The sequence below is a fragment of the Dipodomys spectabilis genome, unplaced genomic scaffold (assembly GCF_019054845.1).
Source record: "Dipodomys spectabilis isolate Male_0828 unplaced genomic scaffold, ASM1905484v1 ptg000307l, whole genome shotgun sequence".
Lineage (NCBI taxonomy): Eukaryota > Metazoa > Chordata > Mammalia > Rodentia > Heteromyidae > Dipodomys > Dipodomys spectabilis.
Window position 1 is genome coordinate 5681945 of NW_024870984.1, and position 27438 is coordinate 5709382.

The 27438-nt window shown below is 41.4% G+C and overlaps 1 non-coding gene and 1 pseudogene across 1 annotated transcript; one reads left to right on the plus strand and one right to left on the minus strand.

Annotated features, from left to right (window-relative positions):
- Nucleotides 1-554: 554 nt before the first annotated feature.
- Nucleotides 555-27438, minus strand: part of LOC122127670 — a 74869-nt pseudogene continuing 47985 nt past the window's right edge.
- LOC122127685 lies at nt 21804-21967 on the plus strand. The gene has a single exon (XR_006151251.1). It is a non-coding gene; the product is annotated as a U1 spliceosomal RNA (small nuclear RNA).

The following is a 27438-nucleotide window of genomic DNA, read 5'->3' on the forward strand; positions in this document are numbered from 1 at the left end:
GGGAATGTGACTGAAATCCCTCTGATGGGACATGAGACAAGAACCTGTGGTTGTCTGAAGGAGAAGTAGCTTCTGGATCTAGTTTTCTTTCTCTTCAAACTGTTTTTTTGCTACTTGCATGCTTTGAGAGATTGAAAACTATAAAACTGGGCCAGGGGGAAAAACAACAACATTGGCACTTGTCATCCTCCTCTTCAAAATAGCAGAAAAACCATGAATTTAATACTCCTCTTGAGCACCAGTCCTATATTGCTAAGATTAAATCCTTCTGGCCAAATTTATATTTCAAATACACTGAAAGAATAAAAAGGATTCTAAAGAAGAATAAGGGCTCAGGGTATAAAATGTATACTTCTTTATTTATACAAATAGGGTTTTAAAACAATCATATTTAAAAGAAATCTGCATTTTTACATTCACTGTCAGTGAGTTCCTGACAGAGAAGGCTGAGCATGATGATACATAGCAAGGTCCCACTGCAGGACAACAGTAGCTCAGGAAAGCACCATTTATTTGAGAAGCAGTAGGCAGGCTCTGGCATTCCTGTTGCACTGCTAGCAATGGGAAGTCTTAAACCTCTTCTTCCACAAGACTTCTTCAAATTCCCCCTGTTCATCAGCAGTGGCATCTTTGATTTGCTGGTACTTGGACACCGGGTCATTGATGTTGCTTTCAACCTCAGTGAACTCCATCTCATCCATGCCCTCACCTGTATACCAGTGCAAGAATGCCTTGTGCTGCAACATGGCACTGAACTGCTCTGAGGTGTGCTTGAAGGGTTCCTGGATGGCCGTGTTGTTGCCAATGAATGTGGCCAACATCGTGAGGCCATGTGTGGGGATGTCACACACAAGTGTCTTCACGTTGTTGGGGATCCATTCTGTAAAGTAGCTGCTGTTCTTGTTCTGCAAGTTGAGCATCTGCTCATCCACCTCCTTCATGGACATGCGGCCTCGGAAGATGGCAGCCGCTGTCAGGTAGAAGCCATGGCGGGGATCACAGGTGACCATCGTGTTCTTGGTGTAAACATCTGCTGGGTGAGCTTGGGCACTGAGAGAGCATTGTACTGCTGGCTGGCACGGCTAGTCAGGGGTGCAAGGCCAGGCATGAAGAAGCGCAGGCAGGGCAAGGACACCGTGTTCACAGCCAGCTTGCGCAGGTCTGCATTCAGCTGGGCAGGGAAGCGCAGGCAGGTGATGACCTTGATCATGGTAGCCAACACCAGGTGGTTCAGGTCTCCATAGGTGGGCATGGGCAGCTTCAGAGTGCAAAAGCAGATGTCATACAGGGCCTTGTTGTCAATGCATAACGTTTCATCTGCATTTTCCACCAACTGGTGGACAGACAAGATGGTGTTGTAGGGTTAGGTGAGGATGATAGGGTTAGGTGGATAAAGGCTCAGCCCAGCACTGGGAACTAGAGTGTCTGGATGTTAGGGAGGAGGGGTGCCCGTTAGCCATCTCCCATGGACTATGATGACATATCAAATATGAAGTTGTCTGGTCTGAAACTCTGGCCAAATGGTTCCAATCTCACTGAGTCTAAGGTGCCAGTGTCCAACATCTTGGGCAAGGGCATGACACTGAAGGTGTTCATGATGCTGTCTGGGAACTCCTCTCGGATCTTGTTGAGAATCAGGGTGCCCATGCCTGACCTGGTGCCACCTCCCAGGGAGTAGGCCAGCTAGAAACCCTGGAGACAGACACACCTTTCTGCTCACCACTTCCAGCACTGACTCCACCAGCTCGGTTCCCTCTGTGTAGTGGCCCTTGGCCCAGTTATTGCCTGCTCTGTTCTGGCCTATCAGACACAAAGACATGATGAGACACATACTCCAGGAATAATGACTTTGCTATATGCATTGTGAAGACTATAGGCTCCTCTGAGCAACTTTGGCTATTATTTTAGATACACTGGTGAAATAAAGGAAATGTTTTCTTTTTTGGGGTCCAGTCGTGGGCCTGAACTCTGGGCCTGGGCGCTGTCCCTCAGCTCTTCAGCTCAAGGCTAGTGCTCTACCACTTAAGCCACAGCACCACTTCTGGCTTTTTTTCCTGATTATATGGTGCTGAGGAATCGAACCCAGGGCCTCATGCATGCAAGGCAAGCACGGTACTGCTGAGCCACCTTCCTAGCCCCCAGGAAATGTTTTCAATGTTTCTGGGACCCTACAAATCAACCAGGTTCTAAAGAAAGTAAAGACAATGTGGAGGAAGATACATTTTAACCCAAACCACGTACTTCTAAAAATGAACAGAGCCTGGTGATAGGAAGGGGTCTTAGTGGTAGAGTGCTTGCCTCACATGCACAAGGCCCTGGGATCGATTCCTCAACACCACATAAACAGAAAAAGCCAGAAGGGATGCTGTGGTTCAAGCGGTAGAGTGCTTGCCTTGAGCTGAAGAGCTGAGGTACAGTGCTCAGGCCCAGAGTTCAAGCCCCACGACTGACCAAAAAAAATGAACAGAGCCTGCCTCAATACTGGAAAAGTACTTACTTTCACAGGAGGAACAGGAGAACAGAATGGTCAGAGGGAAGCTAAGCTGCAGGCACTTGTCTGCACCTTGCTCACACATAGCTGTGCTTTGATTTCTGGTGTCCTGAAATGGTTCCCTGTTATTGCCAGGTATTTGAAAAGGCCAGCAGCGCTGAAACCTTGTTGGAGGCGTTCCCTGCTCGCTGTTCATTCCCTTCAGAGGCTGTTTGCAGACTGGTATTTATCTGTGCTGATTGAGTGGACAGGGACATGACTCCCGTGGACTGAAATAGGTGGGTTAGGTGAGGATGATATCTAGATGAATAAAGGCTCAGCTCAGCTCTGGGAACTGGAGTGTCTGGATGTTACGAAGGAGGGGTGCCTGTTAGCCATCTTCTATGGACCATGCTGACGTACTAAATATGAAGTGTCTGGTCTGAAACTCTATGGTTCTGATCCTACTAAGTCTAAGGTGCCAGGCTCTAGGTCCACCATGATGGCCCGAGGAACATATTTGTTGCCTGTGGGAACAAGAGTTGACTTGGGCCTATACTTGACAAGGAACTTAGGAGCAGAGCTTATGATTCTAAGTGGCTCTCAGCATTCATTATAGAAATTACAGCATTTCAGACATGGAAACAGAAAAGATATCTTGAGAATGAATCACCATGCAAGAGGCTTCAGCAACTTTAAGGACGTTTGCAGTTGTCTATTTCCATGCATTTTATTCCTTTGCTTTGGGCATGGTGGCTGAAATCTCAGCTACTCAGGAGGCAAAGATGAGCATCAGGCTTTGAGTCTAATGGGGCAAAAGAAAGATGACAACACCTTTTTTTTGTTGTTGTTGTTCATGGTGGGGCTTGAACTCTGGGCCTGGGCACTGTCCCTCAGCTCTTCAGCTCAAGGCTAGCACTCTATCACTTGAGCCACAGTCCAACTTTCAGTTTTCTGAGTTGTTTATTGTAGATAAGGTTCTCAGGAACTTTCCTGCCCAGGCTGGATTTGAACGATGATTCTCATTTCTCAGCCTCCTGAGTAGCTAGGATTATTGGTGTGAGTCATCATTGCCTATCAGCAAGAAGCTTTCTCTTTTTTGTTAATTTTATTTTTATTGTAAAGGTGCTGTATAGGGGAGTTACAGTTACATGAGTAAGGAAATGAGAACATTTATTGTCGAACATTGTTACCCACTCCTTTGTTGTTCTCCCACTATCCCTTCCCTTCCCCAATTAAAAGTAGCTAGGTGCAGAGCACCAGTGGCTCATGCCTATAATCTTAGCAACTATGGAGTTGGAGATCATCACTGTTCAAAGCCAGCCTGGGCAGGAAAGTCTGTGAGACTCTTATCTCCAATAAACTGATAGAAAACCAGAAATGGCACTGTGGCTTAAGTGGTAGGGCTGCTTGTCTTGAACAGAAGAGTTGGGGCACAGTGCATAGGCCCAGAGTTTAAGTGCCACTGCCGACAAAAAAACAAACAAATAAAACAAAAGAGCCAGGTGTGGCTCTTCAGCAAGTAGATGTAGGGGAAATTCAAGTATAATGCTTTCCTGGGGAAAATACATAAAATTCATATTTCTTGTGTTATAATTTTTCAATAATTGTTATCAAATAGCACATTTCCCTGTATTCAAATACTCAGAGCAACCTTGGGCAATTACTTGCAATTTGCCATTTAACCTGATTTTTCAAAAGGGATATCAGTTAAAATGATATAAACATGAGTTTGAGACTGCCCCCTTCCTAAACAATGACATGAAGAAAACTGGCCATCCTGCCTGATATACAGGATCTAATAAAGACACAACATAAAATACTGTTCATAGCAGTGACACAATTCCACACAACGACTCTCAACCAAGGAACCACAAGATTAAAGTCTTATATCTTACTTAAGCAATATCACCACAAAATACGAAGGTGAGGACATCCCCAAATGTAGATCTATAAAACTCAAGTACATTAAATAGCTCTGTCCTTTTGTTTGCACTTTTTCATTGGTTTATTACACAGGAAAACCAATTATCTACGATTCTGTTTGTATACAATGATGTAGAATGGAAACTCTTTATAAAAAATTAAATGAATTTCACATTGACAGTTACAAAAACTGACAATCTACTCTGTAGACTTCAGTAAGGTTGTTTGTATTAGGAAAGACAATATATATCACTTAAAAGCAGTGTTTACACATTATTATTGGGTTTTTCTACATCACAACAATGTTTTTTACTTTAAAAACCTTAAAAAGAATTTATTGTTGGCTAAGTATTCATATTCAAAATGCTGAAGTCCAGAAGTGTTATAGATTTCAGGGTGAGACACTTTATTTATGCTTTATGATTTGGACTATTCACATATATATTAGTGACTGAACATCCCTCTTTAAAATTTTAAAATTTTCAATTTCAAAATTTTTTTTTAGAAATTTAATCTGTATTTTAAAGAGGGCAATGCAACTGGGCTCTGGTTGCTGAAGGGTGAAATTCTAGCTACTCAAAAGTCTGAGATCTTAGGATCGCAGATTGAAGCCAGCTGGGGCAGGAAATTCTGGGAGACTCTCATTTCCAAGAAACTACCTGAAATAGTTGGTGTCATGCCACCTCCTGCGGAGTCTGCATGAGATAGCCTTAGACAAAGAGCTTTAAGGAAGCATGCCTGCAGGAAGGGGGTGTTGGTTCAAGGCTTCCCATACACTTGGCTGCACCTTTATAGCCTCTACCTTTATTCTTACTATATTCTTCTTGGCTGTACATTCATTGCTTTTATTCTCGTTTTGGCTATTTTTCTATTGATCTGTGAACAGAGCATGTTGTTTCTTTCCAGTCCAATAGAGATGACTTCTCTAAATAATAAAGACTAGGACCAAAGATTAAATGTGGGCGATGCCCCAATCAATCATCTGATGTGACGCTGCCTCCAAAAACTCCTACAACTTCACAAGCGGTTTTGCGGCTCACGCATAGTAAACATAAAAACTTAAAATTTCCAAATATGTTACAACAAGCAGAATTAATGAATTAAACTAAGCTAGAAGGAGTTATCCCAGAAGCCCAGAGAGTTCTAAAAAAAGGAACCCCTGGTAATAAAAGGAAAAGAAAGATTGAAGAGATGAAGGACAATGCCTATGCCCAGAGTTGAAGCCCCATGACAAAAAAAAAAAAAAAATCCAGGTGTGGCTAGTCAGCAAGTACAGGTAGGGGGAATTCAGTAAAAGGCTTTCCTGAGGAAATTCACAAGTGTATACTCAAAAATTAAAACAAAATATATGGTGGAGGGGCTCAGGTGGATACAGCACTTGACTTACAAGATTGAGGCCCCAAATTCGAACTACAATACCACCCTAAGAAAGGCAGGAACTCCTTCCTTGTCATTAGTATTCCCCAGGGACCTATTCTGCCACAGTATTGGAAGCCAGACAGGAGACACTCACTAGCTGCCTCGTTGTAATATACCTCGATTCTCTGCAGCTGTAAGCTGCTGTCTACATAATAGTTGCCAGTGCAGTCAATGTTGTGCTCATCGCTTAGCATTTCCCAAAACTGAGATGGAACTAGAAGTGTATTATGGCCTAGAATGTTAACTGTCCAAACAATGGATTTTAAAATAACTATAAGAAATCCAAGTCCTGTTGACACAAATATTTTGGTAAAAAAATTAATTTTTTAAATTAAAAAAAGCACAAAAATTGATGGTATTTTAGTTTTGTTAATCTCTTTGCTATCTGGCTGAATAGAAGACATCTGGGTTCTCCTATGTTTATTCTATCTTACGGGATACCATATTCTGTTTGGATTCTATGATGAGAACCTGGCCTTATATGGACATGAAATTGCCAAAGCAGTAACTTGAAGACTCAGCTAGAAGGGTCTCCAGAGCCCCAAGGGTCCTCAGAGCATACACCGACAACCACGGATTTAGAAAACACCCAACTTAAGGGAACTGAGATAGGGCATGAAAACTCAGAGAAATTTGCATTAAGGTTGATGAACTGTTCTCAATTATCTAATACTCATCAGTTGACAAAAAGGGAATCCTCTGTATCTGTCAGCTCAAAGACACTGCACTCCTTTCTTTCAAATCAGACCAAAAATGCATTACTCTATTCCCAGGAAACTAAGTACAATGACTTGAGTCTCAGGTAAGACTAAGACATGCAAGGGATTTGAAACCACCCCAGCCTTGCTTAAAAAACCACACCCACCTGGGCCACACAAATTAGGGAAATTGGGGAAACTATCTGGGGGACTTGATTTCTAGGAGGTTAGGGACTACTATGGAGCCCCACCTACCTCAGCCTAGACATGACTACCACCACCTGCACCCTCCAACCCCGTCCTCTTCCTCCTTATCCCCCTAAATTTGAGACTAGGATCCTAGGCCAGTGTCATGCTCCCCTTTGAGCCAATCTGGTTGCCACAGTGGCTTGCCTGTATGTACACGATCTCCCTCACGGTGTACGGCTGCAAAGCAGTTGGATGCGTGTCCTCAGCAGTGGTGTACACCGAGGAAAACAGGTAGGGCTGGGGAGCAGGAATCTGACACAGCCAACTCAGATCCCCATTTAAACCTCTGGTTGTTATGGGGCAGAGGAGATGGGGTGGACTTGATAGGCAGAGCCAGCAGGTGCTCCAACTCAGTCTGCCTACTGCTGGGTAGTCAGAGATAGCTACCTGTTATCACTTAGCCCTGGCATCCAGCTGTCAGCCTCAAGTCAATTAGCACAGCTGCCACTCTATTTGGAACCTCTTGCCACACTGCCATCCACCTCCCACCCTGACTCACAAGAGAGGCTGAACCCTGGGATCCAGGAAGCAAGAGGAGGGGCTTCCTCTACACAAGGTACTTGTGCCAGAAGCCAAGAACAAGCCTACCATCTATTTTTGATAGGAGGGCCTAGAACTGAAGGGGCACGTTCTGTTGGATTCCATGACTGATTTCCATTCTGGGAAGAGTCAGGGGCTTAGGGCCTTGCCTTCATACTCAAGTTTTCTTTTCTTTTCTCTTAAAAGCAGCTTGCTTTATTACTTAAGCCATAGGTCTACTACAGTCTACTTTTTGTTTCATTTGGCTTCTGCTCCAAGAGTGAGAACTCAGCTCCTGCTCTGTGTGTGTGTGTGTGTGTGTGTGTGTGTGTGTGTGTGTGTGTGTGTGTGTGTGTGTGTGTGTGTGTGTGTGTGTGTTTGGCTGGAGTTAGGCACGTTGGTGTTAGGGCTTGAAATTAAGGCCTGGTGACTCTTTCTGAGATTTTTACTATTATTGAGATTAGGTGATTACCTAAATTTCTCTTATTTCAGAATATTGTGGAATAGTGATATTTAGTTGAAGTCACAAACATACTTTAACCTTCACAATGCAAATTGTCATTATTATGGTCGATAAAGTTTGTGAATTCTATAAGCTTTGACAATACAATTCTATAAGCTTTGACAATACAATTATTTCTTCCAGGTGATATATACATTTCTTTCCTTTTGCTTATTGTAAGACGTTCTGTCTTTCACTCTCATTCCTCTCCTCTCTTTCTGAGGTTTTATTGATTTACTTAGTTAACTGAAGGGTAGATGGCTCTACTACTTGAGCCACAGCTAAACTTCTGCCTTTTTTAAGTGATTAATATGAGACAAGAATTCCATGGGTAGTCCAGGGCAGTACAGAGAGGCTTGAAATCTGAGGATCAGAGTTCAAAGTCAGCCTGGGCAGGAAAGTCAATGAGCCTCTTATCTCCAGTCAACCTAATAGGTGGAAGATAGTAGAGCTGTAGCCTTGAGCAAAACACTTCAATTTTAAGTCCCTCGACTGAACACACTGAAGCAAGTTTCATGGACTTTCCTGTCCAGTATGGCTTTGAACCATGACCTACAGATTTCTGTTTCCTTAGCATTCAGAATTATAAGTGTGAGTCAACATTTACAAATCTTTAATTACCTCTTCTTTCACCTTTTCAGTTATTTATTATTTCTTTCTTTTTGGCATTTGTTATTAGGCACTAGCTATTATGCTGATTTTTTGTTTCCCTTGAAACTACCATGACCTACAACTTTGACCACAGGTAAACTACAGGCTGTTTTTCTTTTTTGCAGCTCTTTTTCTAGGGCTTAAGCTCAGGTCACAGTGACTGAGGTTCTATTTTTTTTTAATTGAGTAGTGGTTCTTAGGTCTTGAAATTAAGTCATGATGACTTTCCTTGAGGTTTATTTATTTTTACCTTAATAGTAGATGGTTTCACTACTTGAGCCACAGCTCAACTTTTGCATTTTTTTGTGGTTAATAGGAGATTAGAATATCAATAGAAAGTCAAGAGCATTACAGAAAGGACTGAAATCTGAGAATCATGTTTCAATGCCAGTCTTGGGCAAGAAAGTCAATGAGACAATTATCTCTAATAACCACCTAGAGGTTGGAAGAAGTAGACCTGTAGCCATGAGCAAAACATAGCAAGTTCAAGCCCCCATACTGAACACAGTAAAATATGTCTCCTGTACTTTCCTGCCTGGGCTGGCTTGAACCAAAGTCCTCAGTTTTCAGTAATCTGAGCAGATAGAATTACAGTTTTGATTTAGAAGGCCTTAATATGCTCCCTTTCCACCTTTTCATTTATTTGATTGTTCCTTCCCCCTTTGTCAAAGTTCATGTCCTTTATTATTAGGGCCTACTCATTTATGCTCAGTATTTAATTAATTAATTTATTGATATTGTCAGTTTTGGGGCTTGAACTCAATGCCTAGAAACTGTCCATCAGGGACACAGCAGGCACACTACTATTTCAGACATAGTGCCACTTCTACTTAGTTGGAAAAAACAGTCACCAGGGGACCTTTTAGCCGAGGCTGGCTTCCAAATGTGATTCTCAGATCCAAGCTTCCTGAGTAGCAAGGATTACAGGCATGAGCCAGAGGCACCTGGCTTGTTTTTTTTAGATCAAAACTAGCAGGCTCTATATTTAGGCCACAATACTTCACTGTCCATGAGATTTTTGGCCTTTTGTTTTTTGCTCAAAGCTAGCAGGAACAAAAACTCAACTCCTGAGGCCTAGTGACTCTCGCTGAGGGTTGTTTTGTTTTGTTTTGGGTATTTTGTTTTTCATTTCAAAGCTAGCAGGCTCTACTACTTGAGCCTCAGCTCAACTTCCGCCTCTATTTTTCTTTTAGTGGTTAATAGTAAATAAGAGTCCCATGGGAACCAAGGCACTACACAGTATCCTAAAATCTAAGGATTACAGATTAAAGCCAGCCTGGGCTAGAAAGTCCATCAGTCTCATCTCCAATTCAGCACATGATACAGGAAGTAGTATTTTTAAACTTGAGTAAAAACCCTCAAGTTCAAGCCCATGTCTAGCACACTCAAAAAGAAGTTAGTTGGACTTTCCTGCCCAGGCTGGATTCGAACTGTGATCTTTACATTTCAGCTTGGATTAAAGATATGAGTCTATATTATAAAAAACTAATTGGCTCTTTTCTTCTTCAAATACATTTATTTATTTGTTGGTTCTCTGTCTTGTTTTTAGGGCCTCACCAATCCTGCTGAAGGATAGAATGCTCTAAAACTTTAGTAACAGTTGCAATTTGGTTCATTTTTTGGTTTTGGTGGTTAGTAGGAGGTAAGTATAGACACTCCCACAAGGTCCTGACTTATACTGATTGCGGTTCATTGTCAGGAGACAAGGAAAGTTCATGAGACTCTTATCTCAAATTAACCTCCAAAAGATTGGAAATGGTCAAGCAAAAACTTGTAGATCATATCCCAGAAAGGAACACACACACACTCATACACACACACACACACACACACACACACACACACACACACACACACGCACGCACACACAATGGGCTTTCCTGTCCTGGTTGGCTTGGAATAGTAATGCTCAATTTCAGTGTTTTGAGTAGCTAGAATTTCAAGTGTGAGCCACCAGTTTCTTGTTAATTTTTATCATTTTTAAGACTCTTTGTGCTCTCTTGCACTTTTTAAAAAAATTTATTTTGTGGTTGTCTTAGTGCTAGATCTGTTTTTCACTTACCTTTTTTAAAACTTTTTTTCTTAGCTTTTTCTTAGCTTTTTTTATGCTCAAGGTTGCTGCTCTACCACTTCAGCCACAGTTCCACTTCTTTTTGCTGATTAGTTGGGAATAGGAGGCTCATTGATTTTCCTGCCCAGGCTGGCTGTGAACCACAGTCCTCAGGTTTGAGGATACTGTGTAGTGCCCTTGGCCTCCTGTGGGAAACTTCTGTCCTATTTACCACCAGAAGATAAAGAGTGTGGGGCAGAAGTTGATCTGTGGTTCAAATAAGAGAGCTTGCTAGCTTTGAATTAAAAAAAAATACTTGGAAGTCTAATTCTGGTACTAATTGTACACTATTCAAACAAAACAAAACAAAAAAACAAAAACAACTTATGCACAGTGACCAGGTAATAAGGATTCCTAACTGATAACCTGAACTCATTTCCCAAAGCCTTTTTTAGATATATATGGTCATTTGTGTCAGCAGAGGAGAGATTAAAGAACAAGGCTTTACAGGCCAGTTACTCAGGACTTGGAAATCAGGATCCATTGGCAAAGCTTTTCAGAAAATGACTAAAAACTCACTCTTCACAATTCCAAATGGTTCTTCCCTCTGTGCAAGGGAAAGAGGGATGAGAAGGAAGAAATATGGGAACTAAGAACCCTCAAACAAGGTAAGTTATGTTAACTTTATTAGATAAAGTAAAACATAGGTGTACGGTGTGCAATCCAGAAAAGGACATGTCACCTCTGTGTGGATCCCAGTTAATTTAGTTAATCGATGGTAAGGAGTAAAACCCACTATTGTATTTATAGAAAGGAGGTACATGGCAGGCAAGTCAGTTCACTAACCTCAAGGATTTTGAACATAAAGGAGTGAAAGTGTTGACTCTGTTTGGGTAACAGGAAGGAACAGAGCTGAGGAGGACTAAGATGTGCAGACATTCCCCAAGAAACATCTCACTGACATCAAGTCTTCAGATGCATGCTGGTTGCCAGTGGCTTATGCCTGTAATCCTACTCAGAAGGCTTAGATCTGAGGATTGTGGTTTGAAGCCATCTGGGATAAGAAAGTTTGTAAGTCCTTTATGTTTTACAACTCAAGAATATTCATATTTGTTGCTAGTTGCAACCCAAGGCAGTGCAATAGGATACCAAGCTGAAGAAAATTAGAAAATACACGGACAGGTATAGAGAAAAAGAAAAAAAAAATCAATGAGGACCTGGGGTCCCAAGGCTTACTGGCACTTGGGCCCCAGGTCATACAAGCAATCATATTTATTTGGATTCACACTGGGAAGGTTACCATGGATACATGCAAAAATGAAGCTTCTATGTTGCAATCAGAACCACCACAGTGAGTGAGAAACACTGGTTCCCTTTTTGTTTTGAGAAAGGAGAATGCAACCTAGAGAAAATCCAGACATTTGGTCTATTTTATCTAGCTTCCTAGGTTAAGTTGTCAATTCTTTTACCTCCCAGGCTTCAAGGCCTTTAAAGCACTATGGAAGGGGGCAATAGCTTAACACTCTCCACAGCTGTGCTTTTTTTTTAAATTGTGAAAATACCATACAGAGGAGTTACCATTACATTGACAAGATAGTGAGTACATTTCTTATCAAGCATTGTTGCCTCCTCCTTTGTTTCCCCTTACCATCCCTTCCCCTCTCAACCCCCCTTCCTTACCCCCACCCCCTACCGAAGTTGTAAAGTTCATTTTTCAACATAACATCTTATACATTTCATTGTTTTAATGGGGTCACCTGTAACCCTATTTATATATTTGTTTTTTTTTTTTTATTGTGAAAATACCATACAGAGGAGTTACAATTGCATGGGCAAGATAATGAGTACATTTCTTATCAAGCATTGCTGCCTCCTCCTTTGTTTTCCCTTCCTATCCCTTCCCATCTCCCATCCCTCCCCATGTCGCGCCCCCCACCCCTCCCTCCAGCTCTTCCTACCTCCCCCTCAAAGTTGTAAAGTTCGCTTTTCGACATAACGTGTTGTACATCTCATTCATGCAATGGGTCCACCAGTATCCCTATTTAAACAATTTGTTTTTTTTCCTTCCTTTCCACAAATTATACCAACATCAACTACAGTGAAAGCAGGGCTAATTCCATGGGGAGGTACATACAAAGCAACAAAGAAATCATTTTATAAATATGTTGGAAACAATCTCAAGAAAGAAAAAAAAAACATTTGAATCCTTATCTTGGGGTTCATTTCACCTAACATCAACTTGTCTGACAGTTTCTGTTTGTCTCAGACATATACTAGTTATTTCAAATAAGGGAAACCATGGGACTTATATTTCTTTGGGCCTGGCTTACTTCACAGAGCTGTGTTTTAACCTTTGCATAGTCAGCTCTCAGCTTTCTGAGTACTATTCAGGTGATGTTCCAACCTCTCAAACCTTTTCCAGGTTCAACAGCTCAGCTTGAGTCTCCTACACCTATTAATATTAATAGTATGGATTACAAACAGTAAAAAGAGAAAAATAACATTATACATTTAAACAGAAATAACTGACTTCATTCATTTATACAGGACAAAAAATTTAGCACTGCTGTTTAAGTCACTAATAACACTTTTTTAAGATATACTTTCATGGCTTTCATAAAACTTCCTATATAGTCCTTAGAGTGTCTTTTTACCTCCCATTTTTATTTATTGCATTTGCATAGTAGTATATCATCCTTAAAATCATATCACCTCATAATTAAAATTTATCTTGTAAGTAAATACTTGTGAGACTTCAATAAAATATCAAAAAAGCTGAAAGTGGAGCTGTGGCTTAAGAGCTATAGTACAAGCCTTGAGCAAAAGAGGCTCAGGGGCACTGTCCAGACCCAAAGTGGAATCTCTAGTGTCCACACATACACCCCCCCCACCCCAGACCCCACACACAATCAGATGATAATGTCTATGAAGTTCTTCCTTAGGATGATCTTGGTGATGCATTTGTGGTAGTAGACAGCAGAGTCGCTGTAGTATAACACGTGTCTAAGACCTGGCATTAGCAAAGGCTATCATGTAACATATCCAACATAATGTCCAGCTCTCTTGATGGTAGATCTGCACATCTTGGGACTTGATGGGACCCATGTACTCTTCAACTAGCTTTCCCATCCTCTGTGCTACCTGCTGCAATGATTCATTATCCACACCAAATATGCTTTCATAACCTTTCCCTAATTATCTGAATACTGGATGCCAGAGATGTCACGGAGACACTCTGTGGCTATTCCCCTCCCTGACAGTCCATTTTACCTCCTATGCTCTCCTCACAGATGTGGGCAATGGTCTCTGAGAGACTTCATGCCTGATCTTGGAGAGATTTAGTTTTATTGTATCCATAAGCTGTGGGAAATCATGCAGTGAAGGGTCCAGGTTAGGAACATAGCTCCTCCTTCTGGAGGTTTTCCTGTATGTTCTCTTGGCCATTGAACAGAAGTGGGGACTCTGAAAGGGAACTTATATGGTGTTCTCTGTCTGTCTTGGTCCATATAACATAGAACCACTTTCCCATCCCTTTAATGATTTAGACATGCTCCATGTGATTTGTGCTGCACTGCTCTCAATGTAGTAACAACGCAGAGGACACAACTGGATGTTGTGTGGATAGCTGTCAGTACTTGGGCATGAGTCCCCTTCCAGGCAGGGCCCATAACTCCATGCTGGGAAAGTGAGAGGAAGATTAGCTGGCTTATATCTGTGTAATCTGAATGACCCCAGGAGGCATTGAGGCCTCCTCTTCATGCCCATGGCCCCTCAGCATATTGATAAAGAATGACACACCATGCCCAATCATCACCAAAATGCTCACCTGGTCCTGGGCATTATCACCACCGTCTCACCCACTTCTAGCAAATTCTCTTTTTCAAGGCCTTGCCAATCCTCCTCCTTGCATTCTCAGTTAAAATACTGCTGTCCATGAATAAAGAGCAGAAGACAAGGAAGCAGGTACCCTAGGGAAAGTAAATACTGGACCTCTTCCATGGTGAGAAGATAATGCAACCTGCAACTATAGAATAGCGAAGGAGTTAAGATGGTTGTGCACACAGTTTGTGCAGAAAAAATGCCAGACCTAGTATGCCATGTTCAGAGTTTCAGTCCATAATCGTCTCTAACAAGGACATCTCAGGTACAGATAAACCAAGTTCATAGTGTCTTTCCTTCTTTTATTCTGTGCCTTTCTGGGGCTTGCACTCAAGAAATGGATACTATCCCTGTAGTTTATGTTTTTCCCCTCAAGGCTACTGCTTTACCACTGGAGCCACAACTCTACTTCTAGGTTTTTTTGTACGTAATTGGAGATAAAAGTCGTACAGGCTTTCCTACCCAAGTTGGCTTCAATCACTGATCCTCAGCCTCATGAATAGCTAGGATTACAGGCTTGGCCACTGAGCCTGGCAGCAATACTCTTCCTTTTTTATTTCCTTTTCTTTATTTTTTTTGTAAGTTATGGGCCTGAATTCTGGGCTTGGGCACTGTCCCTCATCTCTTCAGATCAAGGCTAGTGCTCTACCACTTGAGCCACAGTGTGCCTTCTAGCTTTCTTTCTGCTTATATGGTACTGAAGAATTGAATTCAGGGCCTCATGAATGCAAGGAAAGCACTCTACCATTGAGCCACCTTCACAGACTCATCTTTCCTTTTCTTAAAAAAAATATTATTAGGAATATGATGTTCAGAGGGGTAACAGTTAAGTCAGTTAAATTAAACAGTTGTCAGGTAATGAATACATTTTTGGGGGACAATTACACCCCTTCCCTTGCTCTCAGTTTATCCCTTCCACTGTGGCTTTTTTGTGGTTAACTGGAGGTAAGAGTCTTCCAGACTTTGCTGCCCAGGGTGACTTTGAACCACAATCCTCAGACATCAGTCTGCTGATGAGCTAGGATTAGAGGCTTGAACTTTAAAGTCAGGATGACTGTTCTGAAGATTGTTCTATATTGCCTATGGGCTGTGGGCCTGAATGGACTTAGGCAGTGAATGCCAGGCAGGTCTGTCATCCGGAAGCATGTGTCCTACTTAAGCCTGACTGGCTCTCAGAACAGATAGGTGATGCTTTCAGAGCAAGAACCAGTGTGTACTAGCTCAACAGAAGTCCTCACTATATTTATCTCATTCAACAACTACTGGGTTGCTTATATTATCAACACTTTCTTTCTTAAGAACATTTGTATTGTAAGATTGAAGTAACTACAGATTTGTAATGGCCTAGGAATATATGTGTGTTATCAGATTTAATATCCAAACTACATAACTGCTCTGAATCATGTTTTATTTACCTTAAAGTAGTTCTTGAATAATACTCTTTATTAGTAATGATATTATTAATATAAGTATTAAAGTTCTTCAAACAAGTTTCTCTTATTAGATGAATCCTTACAGTGGCATTGATATTACTTTCTTTTTTTGGGGGGGAGGTCCAGTCGTGGGGCCTGAACTCTGGGACTGGGCACTGTCCCTCAGCTCTTCAGCTCAAGGCTAGTGCTCTACCACTTGAGCCATAGCGCCACTTCCAGCTTTTTTCTTATGTGGTGCTGAGGAATCGAACCCAGGGCCGCGAGCATGCAAGGCAAGTGCTCTACCACTGAGCCACCTTCCCAGCCCCAAAGATTCTTTTTTTTTTTTTTGGCTGGCCGTGGGGCTTGAACTCTGGGCCTGGGCGCTGTCCCTCAGCTCTTCAGCTCAAGGCGAGCGCTCTACCACTTGAGCTACAGCGCCACTTCTTACAGTGACATTGAAAGCATCTTCTGGAGCAGCAATGGAAAAGATACTTGGTGAATACTAAGAATGAGGGATGAGAAGTGTGAAAAACAGAACTAAGAGACTTACAAGTGTGACTGGGAAACATCTTCCACAGAGCAGAATCCCAGACTTTTGAAGGTTAGTCGGTCTGAGAATAGGTCTTCAACCAGTTCACATGACCACATGGGTGAGTCTCAATGTTGCCACATAGATATTATTTTGATTCCTATATGAAACACTCATGTCTGATGGGCTTTCACAACACCAGATTTATGAAAGTTTGCTGTCTTCTTTCCTTCAATATTACTTCACACTTCAATATTGAGTGCATTTTTTCTTTTAAAACATGAAAATTCAACACCATCTTTTGGACTGAGGTGTTTCCTGTCTCCCTAAAAATAGCTCTGTTATTTAAGAGGCTTCCTGACAGGTTCCAGTGCCTCACTTCTTTAATACTAGCTACTCATGAGGCTGGGATTTGAAGATCAGAGTTGAAGCCTGCCATGGTAGGAGAGTCCATCAGAATCTCATCTCCAATCAATTAACAAAAAAGCCAGAAGTGGAGCTGTGGATGAAGTGGTAGAGCAGCAAAAAAGGCATAAGGGCAGGTTGCACTCAGCCTCAGCCTAAGCCCCAGCCCAGCCTTCAGGCACACACACACACACACACACACACACACACACACACACACACGTGTCTTCCTGCCTGGCTTGTCCATGGGGTCCCATTAAATCGTTGGAGACCTGTCTTCAAATGGACTCACCCTTGTATTCACATTAATGTGGAAATTGGCTCTCAGTCACCTATAGATCTATTGGTTCAGGTTGTGTATTTTGCATCCCACTTCCTCTGCTTGTTTTCTGAGGTGAGTTTTGTAGCTCAAAACAGCTGTCCATACACTTCAAGATGCTGCTTATGGTCCCAGGGCCTGCATTCACACTCCAAATGGAAAAATAAAATATAACCTGAGACAATCTGCTTACTTTGAGGACCATCTATCCAGGCAAGGGCAGCTCCCTATGAATGGCATACTGGAAGCCAGGCTCAGGGTGTTCAAACAGACAGAAGCGAGGTGTGGAGGGCTTGAGTTGTTCTGAGGAAAAGCAGAGAATGGAGGAAGACAGAGAAACTGGGAAAAGACAATCTACCTTCCCATGTTTCCTTGCAGTTCCTGATCAATAGTATAACCTTTGCTAATTGTTCTGCTGTGTGTGTGTGTGTGTGTGTGTGTGTGTGTGTGTGTCTCCGTGAATGTTTGCATGTACACAGTAGTTCTGGGCCTTGAATTCAAGGGCTGGGCACTGGGATGTCAGGATGAATGTGAGCAAGTATATCATATGCGTGTGTGGAAGTAACTCCATCAAACCTCTCAGTGTGTGCAACTAGTATATACTAATGAAAGTGAAAAAATGATTAAGCAATGCTCAAACTCCTTCCTAAGCTATTTAGAGATAACTTTAAAAAGTATGAGAAAGCATTGTTGGTAGGGGATATGAAAACAGCTAGTTAAAACTATGGGATTATTCAAGCCAGGTCCTAGTGGCTCATACTTGTACTCCTAGATGCTCAGGAAGCTGAGAACTAAGGATCATTATTTGAAACCTGCCTAAGCTGGAAAGTTATGACACTCTATATAAGATATACTACTCAGAAAAAGCTCAAAGTGGTGCTCTGGGACTCAAGCGGTAGAGTGCCCTAAGTTCAAACCACAGGTCTGGCAGAAAAAAAAGAAACAGTCCAAACTTAAGATGTCTAGGGAGTTTTAGAATAAATATCCTATAAAAACAAGTTACTATATCTTGGGGTTCATTTGTTGTTGTTGTTTTAGATTTATTATGTAAGTGTTTGGTTTCCTTTGTATATTCTTCCCCCTGTGGTATATCCCCTGTTGTCACTGTGCTTGACTTTGATACCCTGCATCTTGTAGATACATTTTTCTAATTTGGGGAGGGGAAGGGAAATAACAAAATGCTAAAACAAGGACACAGGATGACCCGTTGCAACAATGACACCCATAAGATAGTATGTTGGAAATGAACTTTACAACTTCGGGTGGGGAGGGGAGGAGTGTGGGAGGTGGGGGAGGTAAGGGATAGTGGAAGATAAACAAGGGAAGGGGTAACAATGCTTGACCAGAAATGTACTCATTGCCTTATTTATGTAACTCTAACCCCTCTATAGACTCTTTACAATAAAATAAAATTTAAAAAATGAAAAATAACTAGTTACAGTTAAAGTAGGAAAGGAAAAAAAAACCTTTCACCCACTGGCCTGTGGCAACAGTAATTAGAAATATACAGTCAGTACAAATAAATTGCAATCCCCCTACAGATTCATGCCTATGGCTACTTCACCTTCTTTGTCCCCAGGGGAAAGTCAGGAGAAATCAGTACAAGCTTCCTATCCTGTGACTACTCAATACCTGTACCAAGATTGTCATCTGTAGGATATCAGATGGAAAAAGTCAACATTCCTTCCAAAAGGGTCTCAAATGAGTCTTATAAACCATAGCCTCCTACTGTCCTGATTTAAATCTTATTTCCCTTCCCAAGCTACAAATACATATAAACTTGTGGAGGCCTCTAGAGAGATGGACAAAGACTTATAAAATATATACTATATTTCACACCTGTAGAAAACTAAAACTAGATCCTTATATAGCACCCTGCAACAGAATCAACTCCAAATGGATCGAAGACCTTGGAGTCAAAGCAGATAGCCTGAAAACATTTCAGGAAGGAAGAGGAAAACCTCTAGGTCTCCTTGGCACATGCCGAAAATTTCTTAATAAAGGCCCAGAAACACATAAAATCATAGAAAGGTTGGACAAATGGAATTGCGTGAAACTGCAGAGCTTCTGCATGGCAAAGGACATAGCTAGCAAGATCAATAGAAAGCCCAAGTACTGGGAGAAGATCTTCACTAGCCATACAATGGACAAGGGTCTCATATCTAAAATATATTTAGAACTCAAAAAATTAAATTCCCCAAAAACCAATCCTCAAAGAAACAACTGCCCCATGAATAAGTGGGCTAAAGACTTAAAGAGAAAGGTCTCTGAAGAGGAAATAGGAATGGCCAATAGACACATGAAGAATAAAAATGAAAATCAAGACAATGTTGAGATTCCACCTCACCCCAGATAGAATGACTATAATCAAGAACTCTAATAATAACAGATGATGGAGGGGATGTGGTCAAAAAGGAACCTTACTGCATTGTTGGTGGGAGTGTAAACTTGTTCATCCACTTTGGAAAGCAGTATGGATATTCTTCAATAGACTCCACATAGAGCTTCCCTATGACCCAGAAATCCCACTTTTGAGCATTTACCCAAATGATCGCAAACAAGGCTATATTAAAGCTACCAGCACAATTGTTTATTGCAGCATTATTTACCATAGCTAGGATATGGAACCAACCCAGGTGTCCCTCAGTAGATAAATGGATCAAGAAAATGTGACATATATATGTATATATACATATATATGCATATATGTATATATACATATATATATAATACACACACACACACACACACACACACACACATACACACGTACACAATGGAATTCTATGCCTCCATTAGAATTACATCACCCCACTTGTTAGGAAATAGAAAGACTTGGAAAAAATTATATTAAGTGAAGTAGGCCAGGCCCCCCCAAAACGTAGGTCTTATAGTTTCCCTTTTTTTCAATATCTAGTATATGTCTAGGACAAGAAGAAAAAATCAAAAGCTATGTACATATGACCATATAGGATGATGTTAAGTGAAATAAACCTCAAGATAGTAACTCAAGTGCTTTTTTCTTTCTTGCTATTGTTTTTAACATATTTATAATGTACTATGTGATTTTTTTTGTTTCTCTGGTATGTTCTTCCTCCAGGGTATTACTCTGTATTCACTGTATTTGTTTCTGGTGACCTGCGTCTTATATGTACATAACAAGATGTTTAAATAAGGATACAGTTTAACCCATTGTAACAATGAGATGTACAAAACACTATGTTGAAAACAAACTTTACAACATTTGTGGTGGATGGGAGGTGTTGGGAAGGTGGGGAGGGAAGGGATGTTTGGGGAAAAAGAAAGGAGGAGGTGACAATGCTTACTAGGAAATGTGCCCACTACTTTACTCATGTAACTGTAAACCTTCTGTACAATATTTTTACACTAAAAATATTTTAAAAACAGCTTAAAGAATATATACTATGTTTCAATAAATTGAAAGAGGATTCATAAAAGGCATGTTTTGAATTTTATTTTTAAAATAAAATGAGGGCTGGGAAGGTTGCTTAGGGGTAGAGTGATTGTCATGCATGCATAAGGCCCTGAGTTCCATTACTCATCACCACATAAGTCGGAAAAAGCCAGAAGTGGTGCTGTGGCTCAAATGGTAAAGCACTATCCTTCATCTAAAGAGCTGAGGGACAGTGACCAGGCCCAGATTTCAGAGTTCAGGCCCCATGACTGACAAAATGAAAGAGAGAAAGAAAGAAAGAAAGAAAGAAAGAAAGAAAGAAAGAAAGAAAGAAAGAAAGAAAGAAAGAAAGAAAGAAAGAAAGAAAGAAAGAAAGAAAGAAAGAAAGAAAGAAAGAAAGAAAAAAAGAAAGAAAGAAAGAAAGAAAGAAAGGAAGGAAGGAAGGAAGGAAGGAAGAAAGGAAGGGAGGAAGGGAGGGAGGGAGGGAGGGAGGAAGGAAGGGAGGGAGGGAGGGAGGGAGGAAGAAAGTTGAGATAGTGTCCAGGGCCAAAGTTCAAGCCCTGAAAAAGTATCCCCTCACCAAACACAAAATCATACACAGGGCTGAGATTCAGCTTAGCAACTTACCATGCATGAGTTTTGATCCCTAAAACAAGGAAAGGGAGGGATTGGGTGAGGGAAGAGAGAGGGAGGGAGAAAAGTATAGGGAGAAATAACAGCATATAGAAAAGAGGGTAGCTCTGCATAATAAATGATATTCACTAGGGTACATGGTCAGGCAAACATTTTCTGTAAAGGAACAGAGTAAGTACATCCAGGCCTTGGGAGTCACATGATATGCCTTAAGTATTCCATTCTTCTGTGGCAGTGTGACAGGGGACACAGATAAAATGAATGCATTATAACTTTACTAACATTCACTGAAACTTGAATTCTATTTTTATTTGAAATATGGCTAGTGTAAATGTGTGTCTGAATTTTTAATTTTATGTAATTTTGCTTACTGTAAGTATTGTCACTTACAACTTTGTGGCTGGCTACTCCACTGAGTAGAACAAGTCTGGCCTCTGATGAAGTCTTAGAGCACCTCCAAAGTAATCCAGGAATACAAGCCACGGAAGTCACTCAGCTTTTTGGTAGTCACAGTAAGAAACAGTAAAATAAGAAAATAAATAAAACCTTCAATTAAAAACACCAAAGGAGCTTTAATAAAAATTCAGCAAAATTTATCTAGTATTTAAAGCTTAATCCTCAGATTTCAGCATTCTGAGTAGCTAGGATTACAAATGTGAACTACTCTCATGTGTTTGTTAGTTTTTTAAATACCAAGTCAGCCTTGTTACTTACCTGGCACTTGTTACTTACCTGGCAGGGGAGATACTATGATCATGAAGATGGTTTTCCCAGGGCCAGGCTTATCTATTGCACTTCAGATGTGCTGACTCCTGAGATTTCCCCAAATGTGGGAAATTCGACTGTATAATTTGTGGTAGTGGGGGACTGTGTTAGTTCTCTCCACTGGATAGATAGATAGATAGATAGATAGATAGATAGATAGATAGATAGATAGATAGATAGATAGATAGATAGATAGATAGATAGATAGATAGATAGATAGCATTGTATTTTATATTGGCCTCATCTGCTTTCCTGCACTCAGCAGTCACTTGGTCCTAAGGACTACTATAAAGGATGAGGTACCTCTAGGACTACTTTGTAGTTGCTAGGAACTACAAGGAGTAGGGAAATCAGCTACAACTCACCATGAGAAAATAAATGAGGAAGTTGGGTGCAGGTGGCTTACACATGTAATCCTGAGATCTGAGGATTGCAGTTCAAAGCCAGCCCATATAGGAAAGCTCATGAGATTCTTATCCTCAATTAACCACCAGAAAACCAGAAGTGGGCTCTGGCTCAAGTGGTAGAGCACTTCACTTGAGCTGATGAGCTCAGGGACAGTACCCAGAGTTCAAGTCCTATGACTTACAAATAAAAAGAAAGAAAACAAATGAGTGACCAGAGCCAATGGCTCATACCTGTAATTCTAGCTAGTTAGAAGGCTGAGATCTGAGGATCAAGGTTCAACACCAGCCTAGGAAGGAAAATCTATGAGATTCTTATTTCCAATTAACCACTGAAAACCGTAAGTGACAATGTAACTCAAAAGGGTAGAGCACTATCCTTGAGCACAAAAGATCAGGGACAGGATCCAGGACCTGAGTTCAAGCCCCACAACCGACCAAAAAACAAAAAAAAAGGAATGAGAAGCCACCTTAATGAAATAGCTAGGCAAGTACAATATACAGAATAACTCCTCCCTTCCTTCTTTTCTTCCTTCTATTCCTTCACATCCTTTCCCCCTTTCTATCCTAGAACTTAAACTCAGGGCCTCATGCATTTTAGGTAGGTACTTTACCAGATGAGCCATACACCTGCTTTTTTTGGCTTTAGTTATTTTTCTTTCTTTCTTTCTTTTTTTTGGGGGGGGAGTCCAGTCGTGGAGCCTGAACTCTGGGCCTGGGTACTGTCCCTCAACTCTTCACTTGAGCCACAGCGCCACTTCTGGCTTTTTTCTTTTTGCTTATGTGGTGCTGAGGAATCGAACCCAGGGCCTCAGGCATGCAAGGCAAGCACTCTACCACTGACCACCTTCCCAGCCCTCATTTTTCTTTTGTTGGTTATGTAACTTGAACTCTGTGCCTGGGTGTTGTCCCTGAGTTCTTCAGCCCAAGGTGAAGGCTCTATTGTTTGAGCCACAGTACCACTTCTGGTTTTCTAGTCGTTTATTGGAGATATGAGTCTCACTGGGCTGCCTGGCCTGGCTTTGATCTGTGATCTTCAGATTTCAGCCTCCTGCGTGGCTAAGATTACAGGCATGAGCCACCTGCGCCTGGCTTGGCTTTAGCTATTTTTGTGGTAGGGTTTTATGTCTATGACCAGACCAGCATGGACCATAATCCTTCTTTTTACCCTTTCTGAGTAGATGAAATAAGAAGCACAATGCATTGGGTTCAATATTGATTGAGATCCAATATTTTGAATGTTTTTCCTGGGCTAACATCAAATCATAATCCTCTCTGTATCTGTCAAGACCCAGCAGCTAGCATTACAAGTGTGAGCTCCCATCCCTGGCTCAAATTTCTGATGACTAAAACATCTGAACAGAGTTTTAATAATTTTAAATGTTGAATTTGGGGGCAATCTGTGCTCTTACTTGCCTAGTTGCAAATTGCACCAAAAATTCCAAATATTAACTTTTGATTTCCTAGAGTACATTAAATAAGCAGATAAACTTTAAAAAGCAATTAACTAAAGAAAAAAGCTAAACAGAATACATCCTTACCATTGTAACTTTGGACTAACACTTTGTCAATCATTGCTTCCATCATAGGATTTTGTCTGGGCAGTATATGCCATACACGGATCATGCCACCCCCAAGGTTGTGGGCTAAACAGCCTATATCCACAGGAGTGAAAGCCAGGCTCTAGGCAAACACACCAAAGGAAGGCAGGGTCCAGCAGCATTGTACGTGGCAATGTCCCAACATATGACCCAAAGTTTTAGGGCAGCTTAAATAAAGCTTTTTCCTTAGGAATAATACTGTATTAAGGCATACCTCTTCTTCTGGGTTTATCACTGCTTAATTGGAGACAAGTCTCATGGACTTTCTGCTTGGGCTGGCCTGAAATCATGTTCCTCAGATCTCAGCCTCCTAAGCAGCAAGGATTATAGGCATGAGCTACCAATGTCTAAATTGATTATTCCTTTAATAAAAATCAAAATGGCTACAGTATGGTTTAACAGAGAGCTTGAATCCTTTTCTGAGCCTTATAAATTTTCTGACTAGAAGCAGAATGACAAACTGACATATGGGAAACATTGTACCATATTAAACCATTTTTCAGAAGAGTATCTGGCTCATCAGTTTGGCTCTTGTCCTCCTATTCTAATGTTGACTTTTCTGCCCTGGCTGGATTCAAAACACAATCCTTACATCTCAGCCTCTTGAGTAAGATTATAGGCATGAGCCACCTGTCCCTGGCACCATCCACATTTCTGTACAAGTGAATAAAACTCAGTGATATAGTGTCTACCTCTTTAACCCAAAGCAGGTAAGAAACCAAAATTGAATTTGAAATTCAGTTGAATATGAGTCTATATTCTTAACAACAGGGTTGTAAATTATTTGGTCTTTGCACAAGTCTCTTAGTAGATACAGCGCACATGTCATGATTTTTCTATTTCAAATGGTCCATGAGAGATAGCTCGGCATGGTATGGTAAGCCTGTAATTCCATCACTTGGGAAGCTGAAGCAGAAGCAAAATAAGTTCAAGGCCATCTTGGCTATGTAGTGAGATGCCATTTCAGAAGGGCAGGAAGTAAATGGCTCCTGATTATATAAGCCTTGGCAATTACTTTCCCATCTTCTGTGTCTACAAAGAGAAGCCTAAGACTCCAAGGCCAAACAGAAAACATGACCCAAAGACTAACACAAAACAACTGGATACCAGCTGTGTCGACTCATTCTTGGGCCAATAGAGTGTCAACCAAAGGCACTCTTGAACAGTTGAGTCTATGTCCCCTCCTCTTCTCTTCAGAAAGGGTCATTTCAAAATCATCATTCCTAGAAATTAAAAGACATCAGTGATATTAGGATTTCCATTCCAGCACATTTACAAGTCAGTGAACACTTAAGACATTGGTAACTATACAATTAAGTGACTAGCAAGTGGAACATGGTACATGAAGACACTAATAGTTCATAGTATATGGTCTGTGAATTAGAACTTATTAAATTTGCTACCATAGCTGCAACAGGTGGAGTAACAGTTGGGGGAGGCAGCAGCAACCTTGGCTCCAGCCCCTTGACCTCCGGAGTGCATCATGGAACCTAGCAGCCCTTCACAAAGGCTGGGAGAGAAGAGAGCTGCCATGGAATGCTAGGATCATGCCTCTGGTGTGGCATGCGACCATCACCTCACTTCTGCTTCCTGGCTAGATGAATAGGGGCCGCATGCCTGTGTCACCTCACTCCTGCTTCTGGTCTGGGTGGGTAGGAGCCGTGTGCCTGCACCACCTCACTCCCACTTCCAGTCTGGGTGAGTGTGGGCTGCATGCCTGTTTCACCTCACTCCTGCTTCCACTCTAGGTGAGTGGGGGCCACGTGCCTGTTTCGCCTCACTCCTGCTTCTGGTCTGCATGAGTGGGGGAGTAAGGGCCATGCTGCCTGTGTCACCTCACGACAGCCTCCGGTCTGGGTGGGTAGGGGCCATGTCCCTGCATCACCTCACTACTGCTTCCTGGCTGGATAAGTCTGGGCTTGGTGCCCTTGTCACCTTACTCTGTCTTCCGGTCTTGGTGAGTGGGGGCTGCTTGCCTGTGTCACCTCACTCCTGATTCCAGTCTGGGTGAATAAGGGAGTAGGGGCCATGTGCCTGTACCAACTCAATCTTGCTTCCGGTCTGGGTTGGTCTGACTGGCTGTGAGCTAATTACTATGTCCAGATGCTGTTTACCAGCCCACGCCAGACGTTAGACTTTTCCAGTTCTCATAACAAAGCATGACATTAATGGATTAGGATGGCACCTTGCTAGGTTTGAGAACCATGTTATTAAATTGTGTGTGTTTGCATGTGCACTGGTCTTGGGCCTTGAACTCAGGGCCTGAGGTCTATCCCTGAGGTATTTGATCAAGGTAGAGCTCTACTTCTTGAGCCACAACTCAACATATGGCATTTTTTTGTGGTTAATTGGGACTAAAAGTCTCCCAGATTTTCCTATCTGGGCTGGCCTTGAACCACTATCCTCATATCTCAGACTTTTCAGTAGCTAGGATTTACAGGTGTGAGCTACTGGTGCCTCTGTATTTGCTTGATTACCATCGAGAGAGAACTGTGCTTGGTAAGTGTTCTGGAGGAAAAAGAATTGAACTCTTCCAATGAGCAAAGGTGAAAATACTCAGGTTCTAGCCCGGCATTGGTGGATCAGGCCTCTAATTCTACCAATTCAGGAATGTGAAATCTGAGAATTGCAGTTAGAAATCAGTGTGTGGAGGACAGAGTTCTTGAGACTCTTTATCTCCAACAAACTATCACAAACCTGGAAGTGGCACTGTATCTAAGTGGTAGAGCACCAACCTTGAGGGAAAATGCACACAGACAGCACTCAGGCCATGAGTTCAAGTCCAAAGACCACAAAAAAAAAAAAAACAAGAAAAAGTTGGGTTCTTCAGTAGAAGTTTATCATTATATATATCTCTTTCCCATTACATTTAGATCTGTCATAGATGTATGAATCTTAGGGGAATAAGAAACTTGGCTAAAAAATATAGTAAGCATTGTGTGTGTGTGTGTGTGTGTGTGTGTGTGCGTGTGTGTGTTTGCCAGTCCTGAGGCTTGAACCTAGGACATTAATCTCTTGATTGGCTTCCTTCCATCAAGGCTGGTACTCTGCGACTTGGTACACAGTCCTACTCCCAGATTTTTAATTGTTAATTGGAGATAACAGTTTTACACACTTTTCTGCCTGTGGTGGCCAATTTTGGAATGTGATTATTTTGAATCATGCTGTAAAAAATGTGTGTGCAAATAGCTGTACTATAAGGCTGACTTACATTTCTTCAGGTGTATATGTAGGATTTCTTGTGTGGAACTTACACACTGATTTCTGTTGGGGCTGCAATGATTCACTTAATTGCCATCATTGTGTAGGGTATCTTTCCCCACCTCCTTGCAAGTATTTCTGTTTTCTTTTTTAATAGGCATTCTGATTAGGCAGACATGAACTTCAACATAGATTTGATTTGCATTTCCTTGATTACTAACGGTGTTGAATATTTTCATGTATTCCTTAGACACCTACATCAGTTTTGGGGAACTATCTAGTCAATTCACTTGCCTATTTATTGATTAGATTATTTGTTCTTAGGGTGTTTCATTTTTTGTCTATATATTCTAGATATTAGGATTTCTTCTGTTACTCAAAAGGCAGG